At 37.2% G+C, this 17,429-nt stretch overlaps 1 long non-coding RNA gene across 1 annotated transcript in view; it reads right to left on the bottom strand.

Moving 5' to 3' along the window:
* LOC309620829 overlaps positions 1–17,429 on the bottom strand; it is a 443,526-nt gene that overhangs the window by 412,512 nt on the left and 13,585 nt on the right. The window lies entirely within an intron of this gene.

A 17,429-nucleotide genomic window follows, 5' to 3' on the forward strand; every position in this document is an offset into this window, starting at 1 on the left:
GAAAGCAAATCCCAAGTCTACAGTTGCTCCCAAGGATCACTGCCTCTATTTTGGGATGATTCATTATCTATTCAGGTATTCCAGAGATGCAAGATACATCAAGTTGATTGTGGAGATTTAATCCACTGTTTCTGACGCTGCTGGGAGAAATTTCCCTTTCTCTTCTTTTTTCGCACAGCTCCTGGGGTTCAGCTTTGGATTTGTTCCTGCCTCTGAGTATAGGTCGCCTGAGGGCATTTGTTGTTTGCTCAGACAGGACGGGGTTAAAGGAGCAGCCAATTAGGGGGCTCTGACTCACTCAGGCCGGGGGGAGGGAGGGGTACGGAATGCGGTGCGAGCCTGTGGTGGCAGAGGCTGGTGTGACATTGTAACAGCTTGAGGCACACTGTGTGTTCTCCCGGAGAAGTTGTCCCTGGATCATGGGACCCTGGCAGTAGCAGGCTGCACGGGCTCCTGGGAGGGGAGGTGTGGATAGTGACCTGTGCTTGCACACAGGCTTCTTGGTGGCTGCAGCAGCAGCCTTAGTGTTTCATGCCCATCTCTGTTGTCTGCACTGATAGCCGTGGCTTGCACCCATCTCTGGAACTCTTTTAGGTGGTGCTCTTAAACCCCTGTCCTTATGCACACCAAAACAATGATCTCTTGCCTCTTAAGTAGTTCCAGACTTTTTCCCGGACTCCCTCCCTGCTAGTGGCACACTAGCCCGCTTCAGGCTGTGTTCACGCAGCCAACCCCAGTCCTCTCCCTGGGCTCTGCCCTCCAAAGCTAGAGCCTCAGCTCCCAGGCCTCACCCGCCCCACCGGGTGAGCAGATCAGCATCTCAGGTTCATGAATGCTGGTTGGCACTGATCCTCTGTGCGGGAATCTCTCCACTTTGCCCTCTGCACCCCTGTTGCTGCGCTCTCTTCTGTGGCTCTGAAGCTTCCCCCCTGCCATCCCCCATCTCTGCCAGTGAAGGGGCTTCCTGTAACTTGTGTTAAAATTTGTTTCTAGTTTGTTGGATTATGACAGAAAATGTGGCTTGCACATAGAACCTTTTGAAGGACTTACATTTTGTATTTTGGGGCAAATATATGATTTTTAAAAATATTCAATGGACATGTGAAAAAAAGCTCTCTATTTGAGGGAGATGAAGTTCTATACATACTATATATAGTGAAAGGCATTATAATATTATGATATAACATTAACTTTTTTTTGGCCTATTAATATGTCTACCTCTGAAAGAGATATATTGATACCTATTACTATAGTTTTATTTTTAAAATAATTGCTTATTGAATTTATAACAAGTTTTGTTTAATAAATTTATCTTTTACATTGCAAAGAATTATATGACTGATATATCTTTTTTGTAAATTTCACCTTTTATATTAACCATACTTTTTACTCTACTTGATGCTTTTAAAGTTAAATTCTACTTTTTATTTTTTAATAATGTTACTCTTGGTTATTTTAGCATTTTTCTGACATCCTCTTGCCCATTGCTTTATTTTTATCCTTTCATTATTACTTTGTTTTAAGAATGTTTCCTGTAAGACATCTTAGTGAGATGTGTTTTTTTAATTCATTCCAATCCACCACTTTGAGCCTTTTAAGGGGAGAAGTCACTGTATTCACACTTAATATAGTGACTGATATACTTGATTCTATTGCAATCATCTTTATTTTAAAAATTTATTTTATATTATTGTTTTATATTTTTCATTTTCCTCATTTTTCCTGGTTAGAGAAAGTTGACAAAATTTGGAGATCTTCAATGTCTAGGTTCTATTAAAGCCATGAGATAAGCTGAGACCATCCAGGCAGTGATGGTAGATCAAAAAGATAAGCAATCTGAGGACTGAGCCCTCTGGTCACCCAATATTTAACGGTCATGAAGATTAGAATTAGTACACCAAGAAGACTGATAAGGAATAACCAGTGATGCAAGTGAATTTCCAAAGAGAAGACTGTTGCTCAAGAGATCAAATAAAGTGTTTCAAGAAGGAGAAAGTGACTAATGATGTCAAATGCTGCTTATGGGTCAAGAAAGATTTGGACTGAAAATTGGATTTAGCAATGTGGTGACTATTGGCAACTTAGACAAATTTTGATGGAGTATTGAGGTCAAAATCCTAATTAAAGCTGTCAAAGAGAATGTTAGAGGGACATCTGGTTATGGAGGTGTGAAGAAGTTGGTGATTTCTCTCTGCAAAATACAAGACTGAAAATATAGTCAAAACAAACATTTTAGGGCACTGGAAATTGAGCAATGTCTAACAAGAAATTGAGAAGTGTTTATTCTTGAAAAACTGCAAGACCTTTTTGTAAAAGCAGGGATAAGTTTATGGTCTCCTTACCTGGGGAAGATCTCCTCCCCACTTCTCCACCAATTTGTTTGGTCAGCAAGAATAATAGTATTTTAACATTCAGGGACTACTCATGAAAACCAGAAAATTTGCTGCCAAAAAGGGAAACTTAATTATGGGGGAGAGGGAGTAAAAACTCAATAGCTTTTCCTGCAAATATAGGTGTCCTAGGTTTGGAAAAATAAAAGGAATCCACAGCTTTGGTCTAAACCCACAGAGTTGGGATCATTAATGGGCCAGCCAGAAATTTAATGGGAAGATTCTAGAAATGAGAGATCAAGAGAAGTGAAAATGTGTTTCAATCACATCCCTGGTTGAAAGGAAAATTACACATGTATAAGGAAGTCTCCAGAGAGCCCAGCCAAAAATGAAAGCCACGGGAGACTTGATAATTGACAGAAAATTTAAATGAACTCATGAACCCACTCACAGATTGGTTGGCATTGGGTGGATGCCTTTCAGGCTCAAAATGTTTAAATGAAACCTTTGCCCAAATAATTAGCTGACCACTAAGCTATGCAGATAAAGAAGTGATACCTTGAAAGTTAGACTAAATATAAAAGAAAAATAATTGAAAACATCAGTAGCTACAGTGAGGGAGACAGAGTCCACAATTTAAGTCCATGTAGTTACTAAAACAAAAACAGCCCTGAGAAAAATGAAAAAGAATATAAAGTTGCTATATTATTTAAATACCCATTTTTTGCAAAAATATTACTAGATATGCAAGGAAATAGCAAAGTACAACCCATGCTCAGGAAAAAAAATAGTCAATAGAAACTGACTCTGAGTGGGCCCAGATGTTGGATTTAATAATTGAGGACTTTGAAGCAGCTGTTTTAAATATGTCCCAAAAATTAACTAAAATAGGACACAAATGAACTATCTACAAAACAAGAACAAACTCACAGACATAGAGAACAGACCTGTGGTTGCCAAGGGTGAGGGGGGATGGGGGGAGGGATGGATTAGGAGTTTGGGATTAACAGATGCAAACTATTATATATAGAAAGGATAAAGAAAAAAGTCCTACTGTATAGCACAGGGAACTATATTCAATATCCTGTGATAATGGAAAAGAATATAAAAAAGTATATATTTGTATAACTGAATCACTTTGCTGTACAGCAGAAATTAACACATTGTAAATCAACAATACTTCAATAAAATAAATTTTAAAAAGTCCAAAAAATTAATGAAACTTTTGAAGAAAAATGGTTCAACATAGAAATCTTAACAGAGAGGTAGAAACTATGAAAAAAAAATTAAATGTATCTTCTAGAACTCAATATGAAGCATCCATAATGCAAAAGAAATCTGAAGTACAGAGTGAAAAATATAGGAAAAACATGAAAGAATTCAGACACCTGTAGGACAACATATCCCAAATTGTGCATAATAAGAATCCTAGAAGGAGAGATGAGAAGAAAAAGACTAGAAAAAATATTTAATAAAATAATGGCCAAAAATTTGCCATATGATTACAAAAAAACAGGGCAATGTAACTTATAGATCCAATGAACCTCAAGTAATATAAACACAAAAAAAAACCACATCTACAAATCACAGTCAAACTGCTGAAATACAGAAAACCTTGAAAGCAGTAAGAGCAAACAACTTATCTTGTATAGGGAAACAACAAACTGCAGACTCCTCATCAGAAACAATGGAAGCCAGAAGGCAGTAAATTATTCAAAGAACTGAAAAAAAAATTAAAGCTATCAAACAAGAATTCTATACCCAGAGAAATTATTCTGCAAAATTGAAAGTAAAATAAAGACTTTCTAGATGGAAATATAAATTGAGAGAATTAATTACTAAAAGATCTACCCTATAAGAAATACTGAGGGGAGTCCTGCAGAGTAAAAGAAAATGACACCTGATGCTAACCTGGATCTACAGAAATTAATGAAAAGAGTTAGAGCTATATGGGAACAAAGTGGCTATATTTTACCAAAATTATGTTGGTATAAACCTAAAGTTAAATCTACCTAAAATAGATTGAGATAAATTAAAGATGTACGCTGTAATCCCTACAGCAACCACTAAAATTTTTAAAAATTCCTTTAAAATACATACTACAGAGGACTTAAAATGGCATAGTAAAAAGTATTTCACATAAGGTTTGGCAAGCTATGGCCTGTGGGCCACATATTATAAATAAAGTTTTATTAAAACACAGCCATGCTCATTGATTTATGTATTGTCTATGGCTGTTTTCATATCACAATGGCGGAGTTGGGTAGTTTCAACAGAGAACATATGATCCTCAAAGCCTAAAACATCTACTATTTGTCCCTTCATAGAAAAATTTGCCCAAGAAAGCAATAAAAAAGAAATAGAGGAACAACAACAAAAGAAAAACATGAAACACATAGAAAGCAAATGGCAAAATGGCACATGTAAATTCCACCATATCAATCATTATATTAAATGTAAATGGGGGCTTCCCTGATGGCGCAGTGGTTGGGAATCTGCCTGCCAATGCAGGGGACACGGGTTTGAGCCCTGGTCTGGGAAGATCCCACATGCCGCGAAGCAACTAGGCCCAAGAGCCACAATTGCTGAGTCTGCGCGTCTGGAGCCTGTGCTCCACAACAAGAGAGGCCGTGATAGTGAGAGGCCTGCGCACCGCAATGAAGAGTGGCCCCCACTAGCCGCAATTAGAGAAAGCCCTCGCACAGAAACGAAGACCCAACACAGCCATAAATAAATAAATAAATAAATAAATAAATAAATAAAATTTTTTTTAAAATGTAAATGGACTAAACACACCAATCAAAAGAGATTATCTGGCAGGATATAAAAAAAGCAATATTCAATGATATATTGCTTTCAAGAGACACACTTTACAATCAAAGAAACAAATAAAATGTGAAAAGATTTACTGTGAAAACAATAACCATCGTGAGCTGGAGTAGTTATATTAACATCAGACTTTAAGACAAGTTAAATTACTAGAGACAAAAAGAGATATTTCATAATAATAAAGGAATCACTACATCAAGAAGATGCAACACAAAAAGAATGGGAAGAGATAAATTGGAGATAAGTATAGATAACTCTATGAAGAGTTTTGATGTAAGGATGACCTAAAATAAAATGTGAAGTCAATACTTGTTTTTTTAATTGAAAAAATACAGTAGTTTTGTTATTCTGACGGTGGTAATCCAGAGGTGCAGGAAATAATTTATGATGCAGGAGAGGAATAAAGCCCTTGGGTAAATAAAAGAATATTGAGGATGTGGTTGCTGGCCTTATATAAGAGCATGTATAGTTCACCTCTGCCTATGGAGTAAAGGGAGAATATATAGGCACAGATGTAGGATGTAGATGTAGGTGGTATAATATGTGTTTTGATGCATTAGCTGAGACTATTCAGTTCTGCTACAGAGGATGAGAAGAACAAACAGGATCAATAAAACTCATAAAAATTGTTTTGAGGGAGATAATTCTCCATGAGTCTCTCTTGTTTTTGCATATTTTGAGAATAGAGACATTTTTTTCAAGGTTGGTTTTATAGCATACAACCTTGAAATAGAGATAATGCTCTCTGTCCAGGATAAAGGACAGATTTATTTCTTCTTCAGTACGATAAAGATAATGTCTTCCTATGGGGCAAAGGATAGGTCTGCTTGTAGCCCATTATAAAAGATTCTGGTTCTCTAAACTTGAGTTTCCTCTCCTAATACAATCCACTATGTGTATAGGCTTCACCTGGCTCTTGTTGCATTGCCCTGTTGGAACTGGAGCTCAAGAAACTGGCGTAAGAAAATTATGATATCTGGCTACTGCCATTGTTGTGGAAATAAACTCCCTTTAATCTCTGACCAGAAACCTCACATCTTCTGCCACAATAAATTACAGAAAACTAACTGATGAGTTTGAATATAGTGTGAAATCTCATACTCTTGACAGTTTTGACAGTTTTAATTATGAAATAATAAGGAAGCAATTAACTTACAGGATGCAAACAAATTCCATGAGGTATCGTAAGTATAAGTTATGAGTAAGTAAATAGCTTGTGAAATACAGATAGAATTTCTAAGATGTGTTAAACATAGGTACTATGTTAGTAAGATAAGTTAAAGATAAATAGATATGTTAAATATAGAATAAATGGAATATATGATGGATCAAACAAGAGTGTTACTTTTTGGTAGAAAAGAATGGAAAGATCACATTATAAGGTGCCATAATGCACCATCTGGATTAACAGCTATGTCATCCCTAAAGTGGCCATTCACTGATAGCACTCAGTATAGTTCTTCTCTGACCCCACATGTGCTCTGCCCAAGAAGCAAAGATAAAACCATAGTTGTTCAGCAAGGTAATTGGTGAGCTACAGCTATTGGCCAAGCCAAACACACTTCTGCATCTTTCTTGTAAAGCAAGCCATAGATGCTTTCTGTTCGTGCTTCCTCCTTCCCCTTCCTCAAACCTCATCTCTGGTCCTCATAACCATGCCATCATGGGGAAAGTTGATGCAACAGAGGGACAGGACATATGAACATTATGTAACCAAGGATTCAGCTAGTGTGGTTCATCCAATCACTTACATCCTATCCTAGGTGTGCTGACATGCCAGATTTCTTTTTCTGTGCTTCTTGTTTTGTTTTAAAGCAAGTTAATAGATCATATGATTAAAAAATCTTATTTTTTTTTCATGTGAGCTTTTCTGTTCTGTGATTTCTTGGAGAGTTTTCCTGGTAGTGTGCTTGGTAGATACCACTGCATCAAGGTAATTATCACATAACAATATCAGGAGCAATTATCTCCTGATTGCTTCAATTTTCCTAATTAATGAGGAAGAAGGTGATCAGCTGAGAGTGAAGGAAGGAAGGAAGGTGGTTGGAAGTTTGAAAAATTGGAAGTGTGAAATAGTCATCTGGGAGAGATGTAAACTAAATTGGAAAAAATGTGGTAGAATTATTGGGAAGCATTAGGGACCCACTCAAGGTTAGTGGTCATGAATTTTAAGTGAAATTTGTCAGCATGGTCTTACGTTTTTTTCCAGCCACATTCAACTGTATGGGTAACTGTAGGAAATTGATGGAGCTGTAAATGTCCAGTTTTAGGGCCTTTCCCTGAGGGTGTGACAGAGAAAGAGGAGGACAATGGATTTGAGTATATCAACTCCATGAAGGAAGAACTGTTCTCCAATTCGTGGAGCAGTGACTGACACAGTAGATGTTTAATAAATATTTCTTGAATGAATGGAAACTTGTTAGATTTTTCTCTTTATACTCAAAGTTCAGTAATTTTATATGTGTGTCTTCTATTACCAATTCTGGCTAGAATTTGATGAGCCCTTTTAGTCTGTGAGCTTAGATATTTCTTCAGCTCAGGGAAATTTTCCTCTATGTATTATTGGCTTGATTATTGCCACACTTCCATCTATTCCTGATATCCTTCTGGAACAGTTATTACTTGTATATTAAATCACCTTGTATCTACCTTCAGATGTTCTTACCTTTTTCCCATAATTTCTTTCTCTTTACATATTGGCTTTGAGCTTTAGGTATTTGTTCTTTTTTTTTTTCTTTTTTTTAGGTATTTGTTCTTTTGATTTCTAGTTTCCTAATTAGGGTCTCAATAGATGTTATCCTCTCCTTAAATGTGTCTACTCAATTGTTTAGTTGGCAAATTACCCAGTGGTTTTCTTTTGATGGGCATGTGTTCTACTTGTTCTGAGTGATATTCATCTCCCTGGTGCTAGGTCCTTTGGATTTGTTGTTTTCCAATTTTAGCTCATTAGGGCAAGGCACATTTGTTGGTGTTCTCTACATAATGGCAGTCCCATAAGTCTTGAATGGTGAAGTGTTGTTTATTTCTTGAGGCTAGTGATTTTAAAGCAGGTAGGCTGTAAGTACTGCACATTCCTGGCTTCACAGTTGGGGAAGACTCACCTACTATTTCAGCTTCTTCCCGGCCTCTTGTAGACCGGAAGATTAGTCACACTCACAACTAGGGATCAGTGTTTCCCACTCTCCCCTTTCCCCAACCACAGGCCTACTGATCTCTGTAGACCAAATTCTGTCTGGGGTCATGGTTGTATGATCCTCTAATTTCTAATGTTATTCTACAGCATGTCTTTTAACCATTCTACCCTCACAAACTTGTTTATGACCCGAACAAAGAATCCTATATTTTAAAAATCTTCTTGGAGTAATCCTACTTCTGACAAGTGTCTTTGTACCCACTCAGCACTTAGGTTTCAATTTTTAACGTACACTTGTACCTCACTTGAAGCAAGACCAATTTGTGAAAATATGGATTAATGCACAAGACAAATCAAGGAGTAACTCTACTTTATCAAACTTTTCAAAATAGTATTGCTTTAATTAAGTCTCTGGTTTTCTTCTAAAAGTAATTTAATTTGAGAAAATTTAATTTATGTATACATTTTCCAGAATATATCAACTACTGAAAGTCAGGCATTTTAGTATAATTTTATACCTGTTAATGCATTTATTAATTATTCTCAAGCCACAGAATAAAAATATATTGTATGTCTAGACCATAAACTATTAACAGTAGAAACTGTCTCTTCAATCATTTTTAGTCTCTCCACAGTGCCTGATACTGTGTTCTGTACACGGAAGATTTTCAATAAATATTTAATTAACTGGATTGTGGATTAAGTCCAAATTGTGGTAATTATTTAGATAATAGTAATGTTACAATAGTAAAACATATTCTACAGTGAATCATAACATTGTAGTACAATGGTCACAAAGTTGCTCCCTTCTTTCAGAATCCCTGGTCTGATTAAGATGTTGGCATTGGAAGTATAGAAAAAGCATGAATAGAAAATTGATGACATCTGGAAATGTTAGCTGCAGCATACATTTCATACCATTCTTACCTATTTAATCTACTTTTCCTGTCTCTCTTTTTTTCAATATATTCTTTAATCTACTACATATATGTTTTTTCTGGGATCTTTGTAATTGTTTTCTGAAAATCCACATAGTCACATATATTTTCATTATCAAATGAAAAACAGAGTGATTCTATAAAAACTCTCTATTCTCTTAATTGCCAGATTATTGCACTCATTAAATCCCTATGAGAAAGTATACACTCTGTTGGTCTCTCTATTATTAAAGAGCTTACAAAAGTGTCAATTCATCTTAATCTCTTTAGTGAGGGGTGACTGCTATTTTAACTTTGAATAGAAAATGATAAAATTTAATATCTTGGACAAAAACATGCTTAGTTCTTACAGGTGTTGAATGAGAAGTGCTCAGACTAGAAGTAAATTTATTTGCAGAATCTAAATACTTCAGAGGTACTGTGTTTCAGGAGAGTAAAAAAAAAAAAAATCCGTATTAAAAGAAAGAAATTCTGTTGTATGTGACAACATGGATGAATCTTGAGGATGTTATGTTAAGTGAAATAAGCCAGTCACAGAAGGACAAGTACTGTATGATTCCACTTATAAGAGGTATCTATAGTGGTCAGACTCATAGAAATAGAAAGCAAATGGTGTTGCTTGAGGGGAGGGATTTCAGTTAAGCAAGAATAAAAAGTTCTGGAGATCTGCTGTATATCACTGTGCTTATAGCTAACAATACTGTACTATACACTTAACTGTTAAGAGGGTAAATCTCATGTTATGTGTTTTATAACCACAATTTTAAAAACCCATATTAATTTCAGACCTCCTCTTTTTGTGGCCTCTTGTATAAGGACACGTTCATTTTAAAAATAGAAATTTGTCAATTTCTAATGCTACAATCCGTACTAGGGCCTTTTAATATTCTAAAAATTATATTTTTTTCTGTTCAGTTACAGAAGAAGGGAAATAAAATTTGAAAGTAGCTGCTGAGCTTCCCCATAATATTTTGAGATCAAAAGTTCATTGAAAAAAAAAAAAAAGTTCATTGATATCAATGTTTGTGATTCCAGGGCTTTTTACTGTTTCTAAGAGGTGGTTGCAAGCCCCAAGCAGTCAATTTGTTTCTAATGGTATTTGCCTCATTGTAGTATGGTTTGGGGAAGGTTTATTTTCCAAATTCTTCCCAAGTACATTTCTTTGAGATTGGAATGGTTTAAAATGGGCAACAGCTATTAGGTATCTCACTGTCCTTCATGTTCAAAGATGATATTGCTGACATCATTTCTTCCTGCAATGTGTTGTTGCTCATAAGAACATTACAAAATCTGTGTTGCCTCCCCTACTGATGATATCTCCTTGTGTCCTTTGCCTAAAACCAACAGTTGCTTTAAAGACTTGTCACTGACAGTCACTATAGTTAGCTCAATTCGAGACATCCCATCTCTAATTGTGTATCCCTGTGTTTTCCATTTGTATTGGCTGCTTTGTTAGAAGTTGATAACCCCCAATATATTATTCATCCAAAGTGTGACTTCTTTATTGTTGGAGGCTGTATCTGGGCGTGGGGCAAGGATTCAATACTCTGAATTAGTGAATGGCTTGCCTTTTACCATATTGAGCTTGCTCTCTCCTGAGTTTTTGTTGTTGTCATTGGTTGCTTTATTTTGTTTTCTTCTTTAGTGCCTACAGTATTAGGTAAGATGACTGTTCCTCCCCACAGTTTGCTCTCTGGTGAGAATGTCTTCAGTGTACTCATTAGCTGAGTCTCTACTCACACTCCCCAGGTGGACAATCTGTTTGTGGAGATACATGTGTGTCAGGCTGCCCAGATGAAAGAGAATGTCATTGGCCCAGAAAACCTGCTGATTTTTGTTTGTTTTTCTAAAGTTAGATGGCATAAGAAGAGTGTTCTTGTCCACTGCACCCCTGCTAGTATCATTATTTAGAGTGTAATTCAACATCCAAAATATGTGGGTTTATGGAGGTCTGTGAAACCTGACTTATCTGTTCCCTGAAAGCAAAATATACATCTTATTGAATTCCCTTGCATAACAAATATTATTCAAGATATTTGACCTTACCTCCAAGCAATCTTAAAAAAAACAAAAACAAATATTTTTTTACCCTGGGGAAATGTTACAATAACAGGCACACATTACTATGCCTTTGGAGTAAAGCCATATATTGGACAAAATCCTTTAAAGTGAAAGTGGGAATGAAGAGAAAATAAAATCTTGAACAACTAGGCAAACACAACTCAACAAACTGTAAAACACAAAGAGATGCAGATGATCTTGCTTAAATCAACCATTGAGGCCTTGGCCTCAGTAGTGAGTACCCTCAATATTTGGTACCCTCAATTGCAATTTAAACATACTCATGTGTTGTACAAGCTGGAAGCAACCTCGGACCTTCTTGGTAATCACTTAGAATTGTGATTTATTTTTCTTCTCAGCCAAAACCAAAGAGATTAACCCTGTTGTCACCAGCCTGCATTTTTCGAGCACTTACATATTTCACCTAAATATACCATTTAATGTTCACAACAGCTTTTTGAGGTAGATGGTATTGTTATCATCATTTTACACATGAAAAAGCTAAGACTGAGTAGATTTGTGTATTTATTTTAAGCCCTGGGTATGAGTACATGTTGAATTTTGTAGCTATATTAACCCAGTGTGAAAGAAATTAACATAGCTACAAGCACCTTCTGTCCCTTAAAGACATTTACCTCTATCTAGATATAAATTATTACAGTACATTGCCCAGCATTCTGGAACCATGTAGAACTTCTTTTCTGGTTATGTGTCCATCTCCTTACTCCTTCACACTGGTCTCATTTTCTACCTAATATCATAAAACTAGTAAAGAGAGAAGCTAGAATTTGAAAGCAGATTGACTCAAGAGTTCCCATGCTTAACTGCTGCCTGGTACTGCTTCTCTGCTTCTTCTATCAGCATTATTCTCTTTTTTTAAAGTAAGACAAGAAATACTCAGATTTGTAGACACCTCTCTGCTCTATGGTGGGCCTATTATTACTTCATACAGAGTAGAAAAGTCAAGCTTTTGTTGGATATCTGATGCAAAATGGAGAAATAGATTCGGGGATAGGCACTGCCAGCAGGCTCATGGTCTGTCTGGAACAAGGAGTCTGAAATAGGTCCAGAGAGAGGATTCATTCAAAAAGAGCAGATCTGGGATGAAAACTAGGCAATCAGGTGGTCAAACAAGGCTGGAAAAATCACACAGATATTAAGGAGCACAGTGAATAATAGTAAGTTTAGAACCGAGGCAAAGAAATTGGGCATCACAGAGTCAGAAACACAGACCAACAGCTTCTGCTACAAAGGATCAGGATTAAGACCAAGAACTTGAGCAGTTTATATAAGGTAACAGCAGCAAGAAGGATCTTGATATGGAACCAACATTTTGCCTCATGTTTGGAGCTTTCAGAGGCTTGTTAAAGTAGCCAGTCACTAAGTTTGACTAGTCTAGGAATGCAAGTGAAGATATCCATCATTTTGGGAAATAAGAAGGCTGAGATAAAAGCAGTTCTCGAAACTTTCCATCTCCTTTAAAAGTCTGCTTTCACGGAAAGATCTGATATCAGTCATTTTTACATCAGTGTGAAAAAGGTAAGTTTATGTGTTGCCTCTCTTGAGATATTTTACATTTTCAGCCTTGGCTTTTAATGTAGAATGAAAATGTTTATCCTGGCTTATAGGCGTTTCTAGCCCAGGCAACAATATGGAAGTAGATTTAGGGAGAGGAGCAGAAGGTCTTCCCATCATTCTTGATATCAAGCCACTTTGCTTATGTTTTACACCTGCCTTGCCAATCTCGATATTTCAAACGGTGAGAATACCTGAAGGACTTAGATGTTTGGGTGACTCATTTCATTTCCTGTTGGAAGTCTTTTGTGCTTCTTTGTGTGAGAGTCAGTATAGGTGTTTTAAAAAATTAAAAGGTAGCAAAACAAAGTTGACCTTTTTAGTTAATATAGTTTTATATGAGCAGAGCAGTTTCATTGGTAAGTTTCCTGTCCTGGCTGGAGTTTATAATTAAGGTATTCAGAATTGTCAAATAACTGCAATTTTCCTATCAGCTGTAATTCTTAGAATTTAGTGAAAGAGAAACAAGGAGAAATTGAAATTTATGCCTTTGTGGTTAAATTACAAGAGCACTCTTCTCAGGTGGTAATTCATTCATTGGACCTGCAAGAGGCTGTACTCAGGGATAAAACAGATGTCCTCTTTCATGTTTGTCTATCCTTAGAAATGGTAAGGCCAATGTGAAGGAGGAGGGAGATAGACACAGCACTAAAAAAGAAGTTCTACGTGGTTCCAGAATACTGAGAAAAGTACTGTAAGGGTCTACATCTAGATAGAGCTAAATGACATTAAGGGACAGAAGGTGCTAACAGCTATGTTAATTTCTTTCTACACTGGACTAATATAGTTACAACAATTTGCTCATACCCAGGGCTTAAAAGAAATATCCAAATATTTTCCTGTGAGTTATGTATTTTTTGTGGCTCTTCTGCTTTCTCATTGTGTAAGCTTGGGCCAGTTACTTAAACTCCTAAGTTTCACTTTCATTTTTCAAAGTGGTGGTGATAATGGCATATTCTTCATTTGGTTATTGTGAAAAGTAAATGGCATAATATATGTAAATCACTCAACACAGAGCCTGGCACACCACAGACAATAAATAATAGAATCTATTATTATTCCTTTACTGTGTTAAAACAACCCTGTGCAGTATGCAGGAAAGACATTAATCCTCATAACAAGCTGAATCTCAGGTGTTAAATTATTATTCAAAGTTGGTAAAGTAAAAGAGCTGGGTCCATAATTCATTAATATTTATTACATACTTTTACTTTTAGAATCCAAATCTTGATGTGTGTGTGTGTGTGTGTATTTTCTTTGCTCAGAAGCAGGGTGAATGGGAAATAGCATAGGATGCCAAAGTGACGACATAGAGTGGTACAAAGAAGCATGGGAATCAGATAGTACCTTCAGGGGATGGCCAGGTCCAGAGAAAAGATATTTTGTGTTTTTAGGATATGAAGAATCTGAGAATGTAAACAGAGGCAAAGGAGCCAGTGAAAAGGCCTGAAGATGTAAGGCAGGGGTCAGAAGCTCAAATGCCTTTATGGTCTGGGTAGGTGCTTAAATAACTGAAGCTAGTGAATGTAATTCAGTAGGAAAGAGTGGGAGTAGAGACAAAGTCAAGCGTGTGTGCCCTGGATAGCACAGGGAACCATATTCAGTATCCTGGGATAAACCATAATGGAGAAAAATATAAAAAAAGAATGTATATATGTGTACAACAGTCACTTTGCTGTATAGCAGAAATTAGCACAACATTGTAAATCAACTACACTTCAATAAAAAAAATTTTTTAAAAAGACTGTGTGTCCTGTCTAAAAGCATTAAAAAACCAAACCAAAACAAAACTCTACGCAGACCAAAAATCAAGTCTGTAGGCTAATATCAAACTTAGAGTTAATGGCACCTGGTATAAAGGATGGAGCAAAGTTTTAGGGGAAATGGGTCAAAATGGAATCAAGAACAAAGGTAGGGTGATGAACCAAAGGAGAAGAGGATATCTTTCTTGAGGTTATACAATGGCAGTAAAAATGTGGTGATAGATATTTTGATGTGGAGAGGAGGAAAGACACAGAAGTTGATGCCCCTCAATCTCAGGAAAGTATAAAGCGAGATTTCTCATAGGGGTGTTTTGAAGACCAAACATGAACTGTGGGCTTGGGAATAGGGAGAAGGCCTGTGTGATATTGTGATTTATAATAAAAAATATATATGTGGTCTTCATCCCTGCTTCTGGCAGGGAGCTCTTAAAACACTTCGGGGCTTCCCTGGTGGCGCAGTGGTTGAGAATCTGCCTGCCAATGCAGGGGACGGGGGTCGAGCCCTGGTCTGGGAAGATCCCACATGCCACGGAGCAACTAGGCCCGTGAGCCACAACTACTGAGCCTGCGTGTCTGGAGCCTGTGCTCCGCAACAAGAGAGGCTGAGATAATGAGAGGTCCGCGCACCGCGATGAAGAGTGGCCCCCACTTGCCACAACTAGAGAAAGCCGTCGCACAGAAACGAAGACCCAACACAGCCATAAATAAATAAATTAATAAAAAAAGATGTGTGAGTTGCCTTTAAAACAAAAAAACAGAACAAAACAAAAAAACACTTGGAATTTCCTGAATGATGAGAGCCAAAAAGATGTCTCTCATGTTAATGAGATGACATTTGGAAATCATCTAAGGATGGAGGCTGGTTGCCAGGAGAACCACCCAAGTGATTAGAGGGTTGTAACTTTCAGTCCCAACCCTTGACCTCCGGGGAGAGGAAAGGGGCTGGAGGGTGAATGATTAACCAATAATGCCTATCCAATGAAGCCTCCATAAAACCCCAAAAGGATGGGGTTCAGAGAGCCTCTGGGTTGGTGAACACGTGGAGGTCTGGGGAGAGTGGCACAGCTCAGAGAGGGCATGGAAGCTCTGTGCCCTTTCCTCATGCCTAGCCCTATCCATCTCTTCCATTGGGCTGTTATATCCTTTTATAATAAACTGGTAATAATCTAGTAAGTAAACTGTTTCTCCGAGTTCTGTGAGCCTCTCTAGGGAATTAAACAAACCCAAGGAAGGAGTCATGGGAACCTCTGAAGTATAGCCAGTTGGTCAGAAGCACAAGTGATAACCTGAGCTTGTGATTGGCATCTGAAGGAGGAGGGGGCAGTCTTGTGTGACTGAACCCTTAACCTCTAGGATGTGATGATATCTTCATGTAGATAGTGTCAGAATTGAGTCAAGTTGTAGGACACCCAGCTGGTGTTGAGAGTTGCTTGGTGTGGGAAAAACCTGGAGAAATCACTATAAGAAGCACAATAGGAAACTGGTAAAAAAAAGGAATGAAACAGTTGCTCACTAGCAGAGAAAGAACAGCTGGATGTGTACTGGACCCACTTAGCGTGGCTTTGTGATTTTTTTCTAAGCATACACCAAAACTGTTTCTATTCGGTCTTTTGCCACTCATTTGTAGTGTGTTCAATGAATACAAACCTTTGGATTATTGAACTATGCCAAATGTGATTCAAGGCAAATGTGCAACCAAAAAATATCAGATTGCCTTAATTTTTCTAAGAATGATTTTTGGTTTCTTTATGTCACTGGTACTTTCTTTTAATGTGGAAGATCAAGAATTGATCCAATAGTATTTTTTTTCATCATAGAAATATGTCTGTGTGTGAATTCTGCATTCATTTTTTTTTTTTCATTTGTGAATGTCCTCTTAGCCCAGAGATATCAGAAAGAGGGACATGATTCTCAGACAGAGGCTGTGGCACAGGTTACCATGGATGGTACCATTGTCAGTTTGATATACAGAACAATATTTCCATAGTCTTTTAACATCCCTGCAGTGTTGATCTCATGGATCATATTTTAGGTACCTTAAGATGTGAGTTTGTTTTAACATTTCTCATAGATCAGAAAGTACACTGCTAGTTCATTTTCTTGCTAATATGGCATGACAAAAATGTGGAGCAGAAAGAAGTAGTTCCTGAATAAGAAACTAGTAAAATCTGCACATTTTTCAACCAGCAAAGAGTTTTTAAACATCTAAAATGACCTTAGGGATGTGCTAGGTACTATTGGGTGTTTCAAATGTAATGAGAGTTTTCATGACAATTTCTTGCAAGAGAGTAGTCAGGGTAAGGAAAGAACCACACTTGCCAAAGGGAGGGAATAAAGCTGTTAGATTACTAGCCCTTCTAGAGTGATCTGTGGATGAGAAGAGATCTACTGGAGATAACTTTTCCTCAGAGGGCTAGGCAGTGTGCCACAGGGCAGGGAAGGAGGAAGTGAACAGAGGGAGCATCATGGTAATGAAAGAACTAGTAGATGAGAGAGAGCAGGGAAGATTTTCAGCAGTTGTTATGCCAAGGAACTGAGGATAGAGGAATATGTACATACAGGTTCCCCCTGCTCTTCAAAAGTACAGTGTTCCTATGAAACTTTTCACAAGCCAAAATGGCGTAAAGCAAAGAAGCAATTACCTTAGGACACATCTTGCTAATGGATGCCAAAATAATTGAGATAAAGCACAGATGCTCACAGAAAGAGTTCAAAGCTATGGAGGCTTGATGCTGACATGCTGAGTGTAGTTCGTGGGGAAGGAGCTTGGCAGTGCTGCTCTCGTGAATTTTCAAAAACC

Source organism: Balaenoptera borealis (assembly GCF_965194805.1).
Source record: "Balaenoptera borealis genome assembly, chromosome: X".
In the NCBI taxonomy this organism is placed as follows: Eukaryota; Metazoa; Chordata; class Mammalia; order Artiodactyla; family Balaenopteridae; genus Balaenoptera; species Balaenoptera borealis.